Source organism: Triticum dicoccoides, chromosome 5B (assembly GCF_002162155.2).
Source record: "Triticum dicoccoides isolate Atlit2015 ecotype Zavitan chromosome 5B, WEW_v2.0, whole genome shotgun sequence".
NCBI classification, from domain to species: Eukaryota; Viridiplantae; Streptophyta; class Magnoliopsida; order Poales; family Poaceae; genus Triticum; species Triticum dicoccoides.
In genome coordinates this window covers 136,593,568-136,611,146 of record NC_041389.1, presented here as the reverse complement: position 1 = coordinate 136,611,146, position 17,579 = coordinate 136,593,568, and positions in this window count along the sequence as shown.

Here is a 17,579-nt window from a genome sequence, read left to right as displayed (position 1 = left end):
TTTGACTAACCTAGATAATTAACCTAATTAAACTAGTTAACCTAGGTTCTCTGTCCAGTGTTTGTGCTATATATGCATGAGAGAGAGAGAGGAGGGGTGGGGGCTTACAGAGGATGGCTCCGGTGGTGGCGAGGGAGGCAGTGGTGGCGAGGGAGGCAGGGGCGTCTCCGGTGACGGCGAGGGAGGCAATTGTGGCGAGGGAGGATCCGGTGGCGTCGACGGCGGCTCCGGTGGCGTTGATGAGGCCGCGCGGCTCTGGTGGCGTTCGGGGCAGCTCTGGTGGCGTCGACAGCGCGTGGCTCTGGTGGCTCCGGGGGAGTCGACGTCGGCAGGAGACGGCGGCGAAGTGGGGCGACGGAGAATTGAGGAGACGGCGGCGGGGTGGGTTGAGGGATTTGGGGGAGAAGTGGTGGCCGGGGGGAAACGGTTTTTTGGTTAAGTCAAACTTAGCGATAGCGCGTTTCGCAAAACGCGCTATAGCTAAGGTAGCTATAGCAGTTTTCACAAAACGCTCTACTGCTATAGCTATGTAATTTCCTTTCATTTTCTTATTTCCTTTTCTGTTTCTATAGCGGGGGTCTAGGAAACGTGATGCAACTACATTAGCTATAGCGCCTCTTACGAACAGACGCTACTGCTACGCCTATCTCCCTTTTTGCTTTTTCATTTATTTTGCTTTACATTTTATTTTTTCCTTTCTCCTTTTTATATTTCTTTCATTTTCATTTACTTTTGTATTTGTTTTTCATTTTATTTTATTTCCATTAGTAGTAGCGCTTTTCATAGGAAACGCGCTACTACTTATGTCCTAGCGGTAGCGTGCTTCTTTCAAGCACGCTACTGCTATGCGTAGCCTATCGTCTTAGCAATGGGAATATTAGTAGTAGTGCTTTTACACGTGCACGTGCTACGGCTAAAGTTTTATCTGTAGCGCCCTTTTCGCTCACGCGCTACTGCTATCTAGCACTAGCACCCTTTTTTGACCCGCACTACCTGCTAAATTTCTGTGTATAAGGTTTCCCTAGTAGTGGAGGTTCATTAAAGACTTCTCTAAAATTTCTAGGCCTCTAACTAACCTCTTACAAAAAGATATTCCTTTTGTCTTTGATGATGATTGTGTAGAAGCATTTGAAATACTTAAGAAAGCTTTGATTTCTGCACCTATTGTTCAGCCACCTGATTGGAATTTACCCTTTGAAATTATGGGTGATGCTAGTGATTATGATGTAGGTGTTGTTCTAGGACAAAGAGTTGATAAGAAACTAAATGTTATCCAATATGCTAGTAAAACTCTAGGCAGTGCCTAGAGAAATTATGCTACTACTGAAAAAGAATTTTTAGCAGTTGTATTTGCTTGTGATAAGTTCAGACCTTACATTGTTGACTCTAAAGTAACCGTTCACACTAATCATGCTGCTATTAATTATCTTATGGAAAAGAAAGATGCTAAACCTAGACTTATCAGATGGGTTCTCTTACTACAAGAATTTGATTTGCATATTATTGATAGGAAGGGAGCTGAGAACCCCATTGCAGACAACTTGTCTAGGTTAGAAAATGTTCTGGATGACCCACTACCTATTGATGATAGCTTTCCTGATGAACAATTAGCTACCATAAATGCTTCTCGTACTGCTCCATGGTATGCTGATTATGCTAATTACATTGTTGCCAAATTTATACCACCTAGTTTCACATACCAGCAAAATAAAAAGTTTTTCTATGATTTAAGACATTACTTCTGGGATGACCCACACCTTTATAAAGAAGGAGTAGATGGTGTTATTAGACGTTGTGTACCTGAGCATGAACAGGAACAGATCCTACGCAAGTGTCACTCCGAGGCTTATGGAGGACACCACACTGGAGATAGAACTGCACATAAGGTATTGCAATCCGGTTTTAATCGGCCTACTCTCTTCAAAGATGCACGTAAGTTTGTCTTGTCTTGTGATGAATGTCAAAGAATCAGTAATATTAGTAGATGTCAAGAAATGCCTATGAATTATTCACTTGTTATTGAACCATTTGAAGTTTTGGGCTTTGATTATATGGGATCGTTTCCTTCCTCTAATGGGTATACACATATTTCAGTTGCTGCTGATTACGTTACTAAGTGGGTAGAAGCTATTCCAACTAGTAGTGTTGATCATAACACCTCTATTAAGATGCTCAAAGAAGTTATTTTTTCAAGGTTTGGAGTCCCTAGTATTTAATGACTGATGGTGGTTCACATTTTATTCATGGTGCTTTCCGTAAAATGCTTGCTAAATAGGATGTTAATCATAGAATTGCATCTCCATATCACACACAGTCTAGTGGCCAAGTAGAACTGAGTAATAGAGAGCTCAAATTAATTTTGCAAAAGACTGTTAATAGATCTAGAAAGAATTGGTCCAAGAAACTTGATGATGCATTATGGGCCTATAGAACTACATATAAAAATCCTATGGGTATATCTCCTTATAAAATGGCTTATGGAAAGGCTTGTCACTTACCTCTCGAACTAGAACATAAGGCGTATTGGGCCATTAAAGAGCTCAATTATGATTTCAAACTTGCTGGTGAAAAGAGGCTATTTGACATTAGCTCACTTGATGAATGGAGAACTCAAGCCTATGAGAATGCCAAACTGTTTAAAGAAAAAGTCAAAAGATGGCATGACAAAAGGATACAAAAGTGTGAGTCTAATGTAGGTGATTATGTTTTGCTATACAACTCTCGTTTAAGATTTTTTGCAGGAAAACTTCTCTCTAAATGGGAAGGCCCTTATGTTATCGAGGAGTTCTACTGTTTCGGTGCCCTAAAAATCAACAACATCGAAGGCACAAATCCGAAGGTGGTGAACGGTCAAAGGATCAAAATTATATCTCAGGTAATCCCATAAATGTTGAAACCAATGTTATTGAAACCGTAACCCCGAAGGAATACATAAGGGACACTTTCCAGAACGTTTTAGACTCCGAAAAGGAATAGGTATGTGGTACGGTAAGTAAACCAACTCCAAAACACTTCTAATAGCAATTTTTCTCCATTTTGGAATATTTAAGAAAATAGGAAAATAAGAAGTAATCCGGGAAGGACACGAGGCATCCACGAGGGTGGAGGGCGCGCCCTACCCCCTGGGCGCACCCCCTGCCTCGTGGGCACCTCGTGTGCTCTCCGGACTCCGTTCTCTTACATGATACTTCTTTTGGTCGGTAAAAATTCACTATATAATCTCCCGAAGGTTTTGACCACCGTATCACGCAAATATCCTCTGTCTTTGCTTCGAGCTATTTTTCTGACAGATCTAGATCACCATGACGTCTCCAAGCGCCCCCAAGGACAAGTTCTTCGAGAAGGTCATCAACCCCTACCTCGCGGAAGTGCTGCAACATCCTCAAACCATTGAGATGCATGAGGGGTTGCTGCATATCCGTGATGTCGAGGGACCAAGGAGGACCGGATGCACGGAGACAAGGCTCGAAGCAATGGAGCAAGAAGTTTTCAAGTGCCAGGAGATGGTGGAACGCGGACTCGACGCCAACCACATAATGATCACAGAGTTCACCAAAAACCACAAGCTAGATGTCAAGAACATTGGGGAGACCATCTTCAAGCTTCATGAGAAAATCGAGCACCTCCAGGCCCAGATCTATGACCTTCAAAACCAAAATTGTGAGTATGAATATAGATTCAAGAGGATGAGTTTGGCTGCAGATTTGAGGATCCCAGAGACTCGATCATCCTTTTATGATGGTGAGCCTATGCCTTGGAAGATGGACGACAAGCCTACATCATCAACAACTCTACCATCACCACCTCCGAAGAAAGAGACATAAATACATGGGTATGGGCACTCCCCTTGGCAACTGCCAAGCTTGGGGGAGGTGCCCCGGTATCGTATCACCATCACACTCCTATCTTTATCGTTTTTCTTAGTTCGATCCTTTTGGTAATATCTTGATCTATTAGAGTAAAGTTTTAGTATTGAGTTTTGCTTTATGATCCTTCTATGTAATCGAGTCCGTGAGCCATATACATAATAAAGATTAGTGTTGATTCAAGGGCTTGATTATCCAGTTATGATCTGGAGGGAATTAAAGAAAAAGAAAGAATAAAAAGAATTAAAGAGATCATATTGATCTTATGGAGAGTAATGACTTCACATATAAAGAGTATGATGAATAAAGATTGTTGAGAGTTGACAAACATAGTTTTGGTCATCGTTGCAATTAATAGGAAGTAATAAAGAAAGAGAGATTTTCACATATAAATATACTATCTTGGACATATTTTATGACTGTGAGCACTCATTAAAATATGACATGCTAAAAAGTTGATGTTGGACAAGGAAGACAATGTAATGGGTTATGTTTTCTTATATCCGAAATAAAGTATATTGTCATGGATCATCCAACATGTTGAGCTTGCCTTTCCCCCTCATGCTAGCCAAATTCTTTGCACCAAGTAGAGATACTACTGGTGCTTCCAAATATCCTTAAACCCAGTTTGCCATGAGAGTCCACCATATCTACCTATGGATTGAGTAAGATCCTTCAAGTAAGTTATCATTGTTACAAGCAATAAAAATTGCTCTTTAAATATGTATGATTTATTACTGTGGAGAAAATAAGCTTTATATGATCTTGTGATATGGAAGTAATAAAAGCGATGGGCTGCATAATAAAGGTCCATATCACAAGTGGCAATATAAAGTGTTGTTCTTTCGCATTAAGATTTTGTGCATCCGACCATAAAAGCACATGACAACCTCTGCTTCCCTCTGCGAAGGGCTTATCTTTTATTTTTGTCTTATGCCTTATGCAAGAGTCATGGTGATCTTCACCTTTCTTTTTTACATTTTATCCTTTGGCAAGCACATTGTGTTGGATAGATCCTGATACATATATCCAATTGGATGTAAGTCATCATGAACTATTATTGTTAACATTACCCTTGAGGTAAAAAGTTGGGAGGCAACACTATAAGCCCCTATCTTTCTCTGTGTTCGATTAAAACTCCATACCCATAAGTATTGCATGAGTGTTAGCAATTGTGAAAGACTAAATGATAGTTGAGTACGTGGACTTGCTGAAAAGCTCTTATATTGACTCTTTCCGATGTTATTATAAATTGCAATTGCTTCAGTGACCGAGATCATAGTTTGTTAGTTTTCAATGAAGTTTCTGATTCATACTTGACACTGTGAATAGATCGTTACTTTAACATAAGAAGTCATATGAAATATATATATATATATATATATATATATGTTGTTGTTTCAAGAATGATCATGCTGCCCTCATGTCTGTATTTTATTTTATCGTCACCTCCATCTATAAAACATGTGGACATGTTTTCGATTTCGGCTTCCACTTGAGGACAAGCGAGGTCTAAGCTTGGGGGAGTTGATACGTCCATTTTGCATCATGCTTTGATATTGATATTTATTGCATTATGGGCTGTTATTACACAGTATGTCACAATACTTATGCCTTTTCTCTCTTATTTTACAAGGTTTACATGAAGAAGGAGAATGCCGGCAGCCGGAATTCTGGGCTGGAAAAGGAGCAAATATTAGAGACCTATTCTGCACAACTCCAAAAGTCCTGGAACTTCACGGAGGCACGATTTGGAATTAAGAAAAAAACTGGCAAAAGAATCAACCAGAGGGGGGCCACACCCTGGCCACGAAGGTGGGGGCGCGCCCCCCTATCTCGTGGGCCCCCTGGCAGGCCTCCGGTGCCCATCTTTTGCTATATGAAATCTTTCGCCCTGGAAAAAATCAGAGGGAAGCTTTCGGGACGAAGCGCCGCCGTCTCGAGGCGGAACCTTGGCAGAACCAATCTAGGGCTCCGGCGGAGCTGTTCAGTCGGGGAAATATCCCTCCGGGAGGGGGAAATCGTCACCATCGTCATCACCATCGATCTTCTCACCGGGAGGGGGTCAATCTCCATCAACATCTTCACCAGCACCATCTCCTCTCAAACCCTAGTTCATCTCTTGTATCCGATCTTTGTCTCAAAACCTCAGATTGGTACATGTGGGTTGCTAGTAGTGTTGATTACTCCTTGTTGTTGATGCTAGTTGGTTTATTCAGTGGAAGATTATATGTTTAGATCCTTAATGCATATTATTACCCCTCTGATTATGAACATGAATATAATTTGTGAGTAGTTACGTTTGTTCCTGAGGACATGGGAGAAGTCTTGCTATAAGTAGTCATGTGAATTTGGTATTCGTTCGATATTTTGATAAGATGTATGTTGTCTTTCCTCTAGTGGTGTTATGTGAACGTCGACTACATGATACTTCACCATTATTTCGGCCTAGGGGAAGGCATTGGGAAGTAATAAGTAGATGATGGGTTGCTAGAGTGACAGAAGCTTAAACCCTAGTTTATGCGTTGCTTCGTAAGGGGTTTATTTGGATCCATATGTTTCATACTATGGTTAGGTTTACCTTAATTCTTCTTTTGTAGTTGCGGATGCTTGCGAGAGTAGTTAATCATAAGTGGGATGCTTGTCCAAGGAAGGGCAGCAGCCAAGCACCGATTCACCCACATATCAAATTATCAAAGTAATGAACGCGAATCATATGAGCGTGAGGAAAACTAGCTTGACGATAATTCCCATGTGTCCTCGGGAGCGTTTTCCTTTATATAAGAGTTTGTCCAGGCTTGTCCTATGCTAAAAAAAGGATTGGGCCACCTTGCTGCACCTTATTTACTTTTGTTGCTTGTTACCCGTTAGGAATTACCTTATCACAAAACTATCTGTTACCGATTATTTTAGTGCTTGCAGAGAATACCTTACTGAAAACTGCTTGTCTTTTCCTTGTGCTCCTAGTTGGGTTCGACACTCTTACTTCTCGGAAGGACTACGATATATCCCCTATACTTGTGGGTCATCAGCACCATACACAGATGTCATTCGAACTTCGTCGCGATGTCGCTTGGTATAGAGGTGCCGCACACCATATGTGCTTTACCGATGAAGTAATGCAGCACCAATTTCCGGAAGGGTTTAAACCCGTGAACATCGAGCAGTATGATGGAACAATGGACCCTGCCATATGGATTGAAGATTTTCTTCTCCACATTCACATGGCTCGCGGAGGTCACCTCCACGCCATCAAATACCTTCCCCTGAAGCTGAAGGGACCAGCACGGCACTGGTTGAATAACCTCCCAGAGAACTCCATTGGGAGCTGGGAAGATTTAGAAGATGCTTTCCAGGCCAACTTTCTGGGCACTTATGTCCAGCCACCGGATGCTAATGACCTAAGTCACATAGTCCAGCAGCCCGGGGAGTCAGCTCACAAGCTCTGGAAGTGGTTCCTAATTAAAAAGAACCAAATCACGGACTCTTCAGACACTGAAGCCTTAGCGGCCTTCAAACAAAGCGTCCATGACGAATGGCTCGTCCGACACCTCGGGCAGGAAAAGCCGAAGACCATGGCAGCTCTTACAACACTCATGACCTGCTTCTGTGCAGGCGAAGATAGCTGGTTAGCTCGTAGAAGCAACAGTTCCAGCGACCCCGGCACTTCTGAGGCCAGGGACGGCAATGGTAGACCACGCCACAATAAAAACAAGCATTAGAACAATAACAACGAAACAGAAGATACGACAGTCAACACCAGATTCAGTGGTTCCAAACCTGGTCAGCGGAAGAAACCTTTCAAGGGCAACAGAGACGGTCCATCCAACTTGGACAAAATCCTCGAGAGGCCTTGCCAGATTCATGGCACCCTCAACAAGCCTGCCTATCACACCAATAGAAGTTGCTTGGTTTTCAAGCAGGCCGGTAAATTAAATATCGAACATAAGGGGAAAGGACCTCCAAGCGAGGACAATGATGAGCCTCGTCGGCCGAACACTGGGGGGCAGAAGTTGTTTCCCCCTGAGGTCAAAACGGTGAACATGGTTTATGTCAACAACATCCCCAAGAGGGAGCGCAAGCACACATTAAGGGACGTCTACGTTGTAGAGCATGTCGCCCCAAAATTTAACCCATGGTCGGCTTGCCCGATCACATTTGATCGCAGCGACCACCCAACCAGTATCCTTCGTGGAGGTTCGGCGGCCTTGGTACTCGACCCTATCATTGACGGATACCATATCACTAGGGTCCTTATGGACGGCGGCATCAGCCTTAACTTGATATATCAAGATACCATCTGTAAAATGGGTATCGACCCATCAAGAATCAAGCCTAGTAACACTACCTTTAAAGGAGTGATACCTGGTGTGGAGGCCCGCTACACGGGCTTCTTAACACTGGAAGTAGTATTCGGCTTTCCAGACAACTTCAGAAGTGAAGAATTGATCTTCGATATCGTCCTTTTTCACAGTGGCTATCATGCCTTGCTCAGACGAACTGATGTTACCCGCTTTATTGCAGTCCCGCACTATGTTTATTTGAAACTCAATATGCTGGGACTGCGTGGCGTCATCATTGTCAATGGAAATATGGAGCGCTCCCTATGTACTGAGGATCACACTGCGGCCCTAGCAGCTAAGGTGTATGGTGGCCTCATCAAGCCGAACAATTCATCGGTCATCAAGACTAATGACCTTACTAAACGAGTCTGATCCACATCTCAGTGCAATAGCTCGAGGGATCTAGACCTCGAATAGCAGCTCGGCCTCCGCCGGCTGCCCCATAAGGCTGCGGTATACATACCGCACGTACATAACTACGCACTAAAAATACCTTGGTCAACGCCGGAGGCACACTACGGAAAAATTCCATAGTACAGCTCGACCCTATCTGAACCTTAAATATTTTTTCTCACTGCAGGTTTATTCGAAAACCTACCATCTCTAGCTTGCACGTGGGCTCCTTTCCAGGTCCCTCTTTCTCTTTTTTACAGACAACCATCTAATCCTCCTCTCAAAGGATTCCCTACCAAGGAGAAATGGCGCAGATGTGCGGCAGGGCACCACTGGGATCTTCAAACCACTACATTTAGGCCATGTGTAAACCTTTCCCTTATGTAAACTTTTGGCATGTAACATGAACATGATATTCATGGAATTATCTGTTGAAACACGTCTTGAAGTATTAATCAGGGTATAAAGGAAGCAGTTGATCACCACTTTTGTTTGGTACTTATGTTATATTATCATATGTATTCCCTCCCTGTCGACGTTCTGGGAACGGGGGTCCCCGGACTTGCCTGCCTGCGGCCTGCGGCGTGGCTCGAGTGGTGGCCCAGTACGGCCCATCTTCATCAACGTGAGACTCAAGACCCTCACGAGGGGCCAAGCCTCGCGGGGCAGACAACACAAGATTTCCTCAGGAGCGGCCTCACCAGGCAGGCTCGCGAGGAAGCGGAGAGATCAAGGCAAGGGTACCTCGCGAGGTGCTCGTGATGCAAGCCATGACGATCAAGACCAGGCAAGCACCAGGCGGGCGCCGTCCCATGCAGTATCCTTGTTTCCTCGTTGGTGCAAAGGGGGCAAGCACAGGCGTGGAGTATCGAGGCATCAGGCAAAGGTTACCATTTCAGTGCAACGGGACCAAGACCAGCAGAGCAGCAGGATGGAGGTCACTATGGAGCCCAAGACGGCATCATCGCCAGTGCCTTTGGCAGCCGAAGACCAACTTTAGTCAGGATAACTTGTACTAGATGTTCCCCTTCAAAATGGTCGTTGTTGGCTCCCTTCCCGCTCAATATTTGTGAAGAGGACCAGGGCCTCTATAAATAGAGATAGCGACCACAGTAGGAGGGGATCGAATCCTTCTCAAGGAAACCACCACCACAAGAACACCTCTCACGAGGCTGTTCTTCCCTTGTACTGTTCATCATCCGCCCCTGAGGCAATCCGCCACACCACACACTGCAGTAGGGTATTACACTACAACGGTGGCCCGAACCAGTATAAATCTTGTGTCCCTCGTGTTGCTCATCGTTTAGCTTAGATTCTCGCGAGGCGATCAGACGTGGATTGGTAGGGGGAAGATCTTCGCGCGCACCCCAGAGTTTGAACCTTAAGGGTCCGCCGGAACCCAACATCCGACACTCCCTACTTCAGACTGCCACACGTGCTTTAGTCCGGCCTTAACACCGGGGGCTGTAATCGGCCCAGCACATTCTAAATCCAAACACCTATTAGGAGCTCTTCAACATCCCGGATATTGCATTATATGCATCGGCTCTGAATCATATCTTTGGTCCATGGTTGGGTTGCCCGGCTCCTGTGCTTCCCACTTACCGTCCCGCCCATTCGGCAAAGGTAGTAAAGGGAGAACTACTGCGATTGTATTTCTGGTTCGTCTGGTTAAGTACCTTAGTAGAGAAAGCCGAAACTGACTGTCATGATAAGCGACAGCTGGTCAGCGATCAGGTGACTGGGTATTATACCAGAAATTGTTAGCGATTCACCCCGTATCATACGAGGGGCTGGTTTTCGTCCAATCGCATGGAAAAGGCACCACATCTCGGATAGCCGCACATGCACTAGGGCCTAGTACTTAGCCCCACATCTAGAATCCTATGGCTAAGTGAAGGTAGTAAAGCCGCATAGTCTGATTGCCTGGTTCACCCCGCGGGCGCCTCCTTTATGGACCAAGACGTTGGATAAAGCACGGTCACGCGTTATGTAGAACACCCCTGTAACATCTACATGGGGGTAGAAGCCGACGACTGGCAACTTTCAAAAATATAAACAATAAAACGGCCGAAGAGGAGGAAAATCACTTAAAACAAAAGGCGGAAGCATAGATATCTCGAGGCATGGGTTCATAAACATTATATTGTATAACTCGAACACAGTCAATCGAACATGACACCTTTGAACATTGGCCCTCTACTGTTCGGGCTCCTTCGAGGACCTCATCGAAGTACCTCTCCGGCTTCCAATGATTCTTGCCTTTGGGCAGACCTACGGTCACCACTTCGGTGGCCTTCATCTTCGCCCATTGCATCTTGACGCGGGCAAAGGCCATCCGGGCACCGTCTATGCAGGTCGAACGCTTTATAGCATCAATCCGCGGCCACGGGTCGACGAGCCGCTTTACTAAGCCGAAGTAGCTGCTGGGAATGGGCTCGGCGGGCCAGAGTTGGAGTACTAGATCCTTCATGGCCAAGCCGGCCACCCTATGTAGCGCCGTCAACTGCTTCAGCTGGTCGCTTAGAGGCGTTGGATGCTCCGGCGCAAAATATTGGGACCAGAACAGCTTCTTGGTCGAATTCCCCTCTTGGGCTCAAAAAAACTGCACGGCATCGATGATGCTCCTCGGAAGAGCCGCAAATGCGCATGGAGAACTCTAAATTCGAGTAAGCAAGATATACCTCTTATCTCCAAAGCTACTATACAAAAGAAAGGCCTTACCAGCCACTATCTGTTTTGCTTGCTGGATCTCTTCACGAGCACTCTGGGACTCAGTCCGCGTCTCTTTGGCATCCTAGAGAGCCTTGGAAAGCATGGACGACTGGTCCAAAGTCTTCTGCTCCAAGGTCTTGCATCTGCGGATGGCATCCTTTAGCTCCTGCTCGACTTTGGCCACTGGAGCTTCATGTTGGCAGTGGGCAGTCTCCTCTGCCTCCAGATCCGCAGCCGCTTTGTCAGTGGCTTTGCCTCTACCTCCTTCTTGGCTTGGGCAAGCGCGCCTTTGAGGGACTCGACCTTGGCTGCGCCAACTATGATCATAATCAAAAAAATCATGAGTTAAACTATTCAATATACATATCACTTCTGATATGAAAAATAAATTCCTTCTTCAAAATTTCCGCATACCTTGCGTTTCCTCGAACCGCTTGTTAATGTGGTCGAGCTCCTAATTGGCACTCGAAGCTTCCGATTGAGTTTGGAAACCTCTGCGGCCTGGGCGGTAGCTACCAACATGGATGCCCGTTACAAAAGTAGCATAGTATATTATTGTCGGGATTATCATGTGGATCCTCTATCCGGTTTTTTCTAATCCGGACAGAGCCGCAAGGGCTACTGTCTATACACATGCTTATCCTTTCATATGAAAAGGTTTTAGAACATTACATTGCATACCTCAAAGCCTGTCAGTAGGCTGTAGAAGGCTTCGTTCAGTCCACTTTTAGCAGACTGAACCTTTTCCATAACCGCACCCATCAGGGTGCAGTGCTCCTCCACAACGGAAGCACTTTGTAGTGCTTCCTCCAGAGCATCAGCCGCCTCCGGATTAACGGAGGCTGCTGATGGAGCTGCTGCTCCTCCCCCTCTCTCGAAGGGGGCTACATATCCAATCCCGGAGCCATGTTGGTCTCCGAAACGGTGTTCGGCGGGGGCCCGGATTGATGGGGCTCCCCGTTGTTGGTTGTCATGGGGGTCGCCTCCCCCAGGTCTTTGGCAACCGAGGTATCAACCTCAGGCACCTTCTCGACGGCCTCGTCCACTCCTCCTTGGCCAGGAGAAGTCCTTCGGGACGACACTTCGGCATCCTCCATATCAATAGGCGAGGGGGCTCGCGGCGGCGTGTCGCTCTCCTCCTGCTCGGGTGGTAGGGAGTTCCCCTCTGATAAGGGAGTGTGTGGAACCTCACGTGGAGGGATGGAAGGCAAATAACAATACAACTCACATAACAAAGGCAGTCAAACTGAAGACAAACAGTAAGATTATTAATACTTATGATCCGGCCAGGGGATTCACCCTAGGAGGTCTCTTGGGGACGTGTTCGGACTCTGAGTCCGAACTGTCCGAGAGAGCCAGCTTCCTCTTTTCGGCACCTCCCCCTCCGGGTCTTTGGAGGTTGTCCTCTTCTTCCTCCTCCCCTTGCGGGGGGGGGGGGGGTCGCTTTCCACCTCCTCTTCCTCCTCTTCTTCCTCGTCTCCCTCATGGGAGGAGAGGACTTCCGTCTCTCGAGACACAGTGTCCGAAGGACCTCTGCAGCGGGGGACGCCCTTGGCTTCCTTGCCCTTCTTCTTGGCCTTCTTCTCCGGCGCCTAATAAGGCGCCAGGACCAGCATCTCCGTTAGCTGGGGAGTGGCTGGGCTCTCCAGCATCGGAGCCAGACAATTGATCCGCTCCACCTTTGCTGTCCATCCCTGTGTGGAAGGCAGATAATAAAATCTCTATTAATTAAAACATTGGCTGAATGGGTCTTCGAAAAAACTAATGCTTACCTCTAAGTCTAGATTCTCGATGTCGACCCCGATGTCCTTGATCTTCATTGGCCAGCTCTTCTGGACCTTGAAGAGCGGCTTCCATATTTCTTCTTGTGTGGCACCGAAGAAGCGCCTTAGGGTCTGCGGCCCCTCCGGATTGAACTCCCACATGGGGGAGGCCCGGCGTTAGCAGGGAAGGACGACGCGGCGGAAGAGAATCACTTGAATGACATTCATGAGGCCGATGTTCATAGCCAGCATGTTGGTGATACGTTTCTGTAGCATCTTCACCTCCGTTTGGGATCCCCAATCAAGGCCCTTGGCGGTCCATGAGGTGAGTCTCGTAGGGGGTCTGGATCTGAAGTCAGGTATCGCCACCCAGTTGGCGCGGCAGGGTTTGGTGATGTAGAAGCACTCCTGCTGCCACACCTTGACAGTGTCGATGAATGCCCCATTGGGCCATGTGGCATTGGTTAGCTTGCTTACCATGGTGCCGCCGCAATCCGTGTGCTATCCGTCGACCACCCTTGGCTTCATATTGAAAACCTTGAGCCATAAGCCGAAGTGTGGCGTGATGCAGAGCAGAGCCTCACACACGACGATAAATGCCGATATGTGGAGGAAGGAATTCGGGGCTAGATCGTGGAAATCTAGCCTGTAGTAGAACATAAGGCCTTAGACGAAGGGGTGGAGTGGATACCCTAGCCCCCTGAGGAAATGGGGGGTGAACACGACCCTCTCGCCGAGCCCCGGATTGGGGATGACCTGGTCCTTGTCGGGGAGCCTGTGCGCGATATCCGCGAACAGATAGCCAACGCTCCGAAGATCCTTGACGTCCATTTCAGTGATGGAGGAGGCCTCCCACTTACCCTTGGAGCCGGACCCGGCCATGGCTGGGGAGGGTGGTCGCAGTGGGAAAGATCAGAACTTTTTGGGCGCTAGAGCTTGGGGATTGGAAGACAGAGGCTAGAGGAAGGCGTGGGGAAGAAAGGAGGGATCTTTGTCCTCTTATAGACGGTGAAAATGCCAACCGTCCCTCTCTTAAGCCTTAAGCCTCGCCTGTTCCCAATGAGATCGTGCGTAAGGCACGGTTGGGTTACCGAAATCCCATTGATGAGAATCCCGTAATAAGCGGGCATGATCTCTGTTTTGACAACACGTGCCAACGGAGGCTCGACCTCCAAACACGAAATGGGAGGTCTGAAAACGGTTCAAAATACCGAAAGATCAAGTGTGACGCTTCACCAAAAAAAGTTGTCAGTAAAAGACACTGTCCCTGTTTTGACATCTCGCCTTCATGGCTAAGGGTTGTATTAATTATGCAGAGCCGGACATAGTTACTTTGTAAGGGGAGCTGATGTACGATATTCAAGAGAAGGAACTAGCCTTGCAATGCTGAAGACAATCCGCGTGCTGAACACATCATCATTGAAGATTGGTTCAGGGGCTACTGAGGGAATCCTGGATTTGGGGGTCCTCGGGTGTCCGGTCTATTCTATATGGGCCGGACTGATGGGCCGTGAAGATACAGTAGAAGACTATCCCCCGTGTCCTTGTAGGACTCCTCTATGCGTGGACGGCAAGATTGGTGTCCGAATATTCTATTTCCATTCCTTGTATACCGGCTCTGTACAACCCTAGGTTCCTCCGGTGTTTATATAAACCAGAGAGTTTAGTCCATAGAGGCAATGAGAATATTCATAGGCTAGAAAGCTAGGGTTTAGCCATTACGATCTTGAGGTAGATCAACTCTTGTAACCCCTATACTCATCGAATACAATCAAGCGGGATGTAGGGTTTTACCTCCTTTGAGAGGGCCCGGACCTGGGTAAACATTGTGTCCCGTCGTCCCTTGTTACCATTGATCCTTAGACGCACAGCTTGGGCCCCCCTACCCGAGATCTACCGGTTTTGACACTGACAGCCGTTACTTTGGTGCTCGGGAGGGCCATGCCATAGAGAGAGCATTCTAGCAATGGTTCCAGGCGCCATCGCATTCGGTGTTGTTGAATCACCAGATGAAGCAGCTAATGGTTCTCTTCCATATGGTGAAGCCAGACCTGGAAGATCTCTGCATCCAACTCTGGCCCACGGAAGCGCTGCCGACCAACTTCTTCGGTCTGGTGGCCCGTCTTCAAGAAGCCAGGCCCCAAGTGACGCACTGGAAGCGGTCCACATGCTTGTAGGGTGTCTAGCGGGCGTATGCTTGCATGAAGACGCACTCTCTGCACCTTCATGCAATGCCCGTGGCCTCGGGGCCCCCTGCAGGGAAAGACCAAACAACCGAGTAGTTCCTTGTCGGGGTGATGGAGGGAGCTCAGATCACCAAGGCCCAGTGCCCTAAGGACACCTTGTATCTTTAAGTTTGCACTTTAGAATGCCGAAGTTTGGCGGGATGTAGAAAACTTCCTTTTGTTCAACATGAATGTGGCTTTATATTCCCATGTGTGCTTGTGTGTATATTTTTTGACTCCTGCGTGACCGATTTAATACTGAAAGCGACCATTCATTGGCTTTAGCCCCTTTGTACAGGATATAGAGGGTGTTTCATAGGCAATCTTGATCCTTAGTCGATGTCTCAGTTCTCGAAGGCGCTCCGTGCATATGGAAACAAGGCAACTAGACTATACTGGTTTTATAGCTTTCACATAGTCCTAGGAACTTAACTGTGGGGGCTGGTGACAAGCCCCCTGTATGAGGTGTTTGGCGGTTAGCCGGGGTTTAGGCAAATGGTCACTTAAGCTTATTTTAGGAAAAGCCCCTTGTTTGGCATGGATAATATCTAACGATCCTTTGTTTGACACTGTCAACAGCTGGCCGACCAATTTATGCTTACCGAAGACAGTTAGTTTTTGGCTTTCTCCACTGAGGCGCTTTACCATCCGAGTTGGAAGCGCAATCATAGTGGTTATCCCTTTACACTCTTAGCGGAATAGGTCGGGAAACTAAGAGTTAAGCACAGGAGTTGGGCAACCCAACTGTTGACCAAAATTGAGGTTCGAAATTGGTTCATACAACGCAACATCCTATACACCGAATAGACACTTCGGACTTGTAAGTTAGGCATGAGATTAAAACTTAAGCTCATGGTTAATTATAAATAATGTTTTAATCATGAAAGTATTCTTTTGGCTTGAAGGATGGAAATGAAAGGAACATGGGTATATGTGTTGTGACCTCGAAGGGTACATTCTCCTTTATTTCATATGGTCGGGCTATACATGCTGAGCTTTATCAAAAGAGACTTATAAATAATACAATTTGATGGAAAAGGAGGTAAAAAGGGAGTAAAAACAGGGCGTACGTTGCCGGGTTTCTTAGCTCGAATCCTTCCCTGCCGCATGTCTGCACCTCATTGCTATTTACTAGCTCATCATCATCTATGGCGAGGTTTGTGTGTGTGCGGCCTGCTACCTTGGTCGTCCTTTTGCTTGATGCTTTTAACGGTCGGGTCCTTTCAAAAGGTGCGCGGCTGCTGCATGATGGTTTAAACCATAAATTCATGCCGCTCCCGTTAAGCCTTTTACAGTGCCTTGTCAGTGTGCAAGTCTTTAGTTGGTCATTGCTTGGTTGAGACGAGCCGTATTTCATGCTCCTCGGCTTCCCATGTGATTTTGAGTGCAAAAGTTATGCACCCTAGGGACGTAGTGCCCTTCTAGAGGGAAAGGCGAACAAGGAGCGCGTACCCCTATTTAGGGTGGATAGATGGTTGTCCGAGTTGTGCTAGTGTAACCCGTGTATGCTTCGATGAGCCGGGTGTGCTTTACCCTATCATAGCATGGGCCACCTTCTTAGTTGCTTGTACCTCGACTACGAAAGTCGTAGTTTGCTCCTCTGTTCGGCAGGAGCATTCGGTGTTACCATTGACTATGATAACACTGTTTGGTCCCGGCATCTTTAGCCTTAGGTATGTGTAGTGCGGGACTGCGTTGAAACGAGCGAATGTGGTGCCCCAGAGTAGTGTGTGGTAGCCACTTCAAAAGGGGATGATATCGAAGATTAACTCTTCGCTTTGGAAGTTGTCGAGTGACCCGAACACTACTTCCAGTGTGATTGTTCCTGTGCAGCGAGCTTCGGCACCAGGTATGACACCTTTGAAGGTGGTGGTGCTGGACTTGACCCAAGATGAATCAATGCCCATCTTTCTGACTGTATCCACATAGATCAGGTTCAGGATGTTGCTTCCGTCCATGAGGTCACGTGTTAAGTGGAATACATTGACAATGGGATCCAAGACCAAAGCTGTTGGTCCTCTGTGCCGGATACTGGTCGGGTGGTCATGCTTATCGAATGTGATTGGGTAAGATGACCATGGATTGTACTTCGGGGCGACGGGCTCTAAGGCGTAAACATCCCGAAGTGCTCGTTTACACTCCTGTTTGGGGATGTGAGTGACGTAAATCATGTTCACTTTTTTCACCTCCGAAGGGAATTGTTTATGGCATCCATTGTTCACCCATCGCGGTTTGTACTCGTCTTTGTTGCGAGATTGGCCTTTATTTTGACCC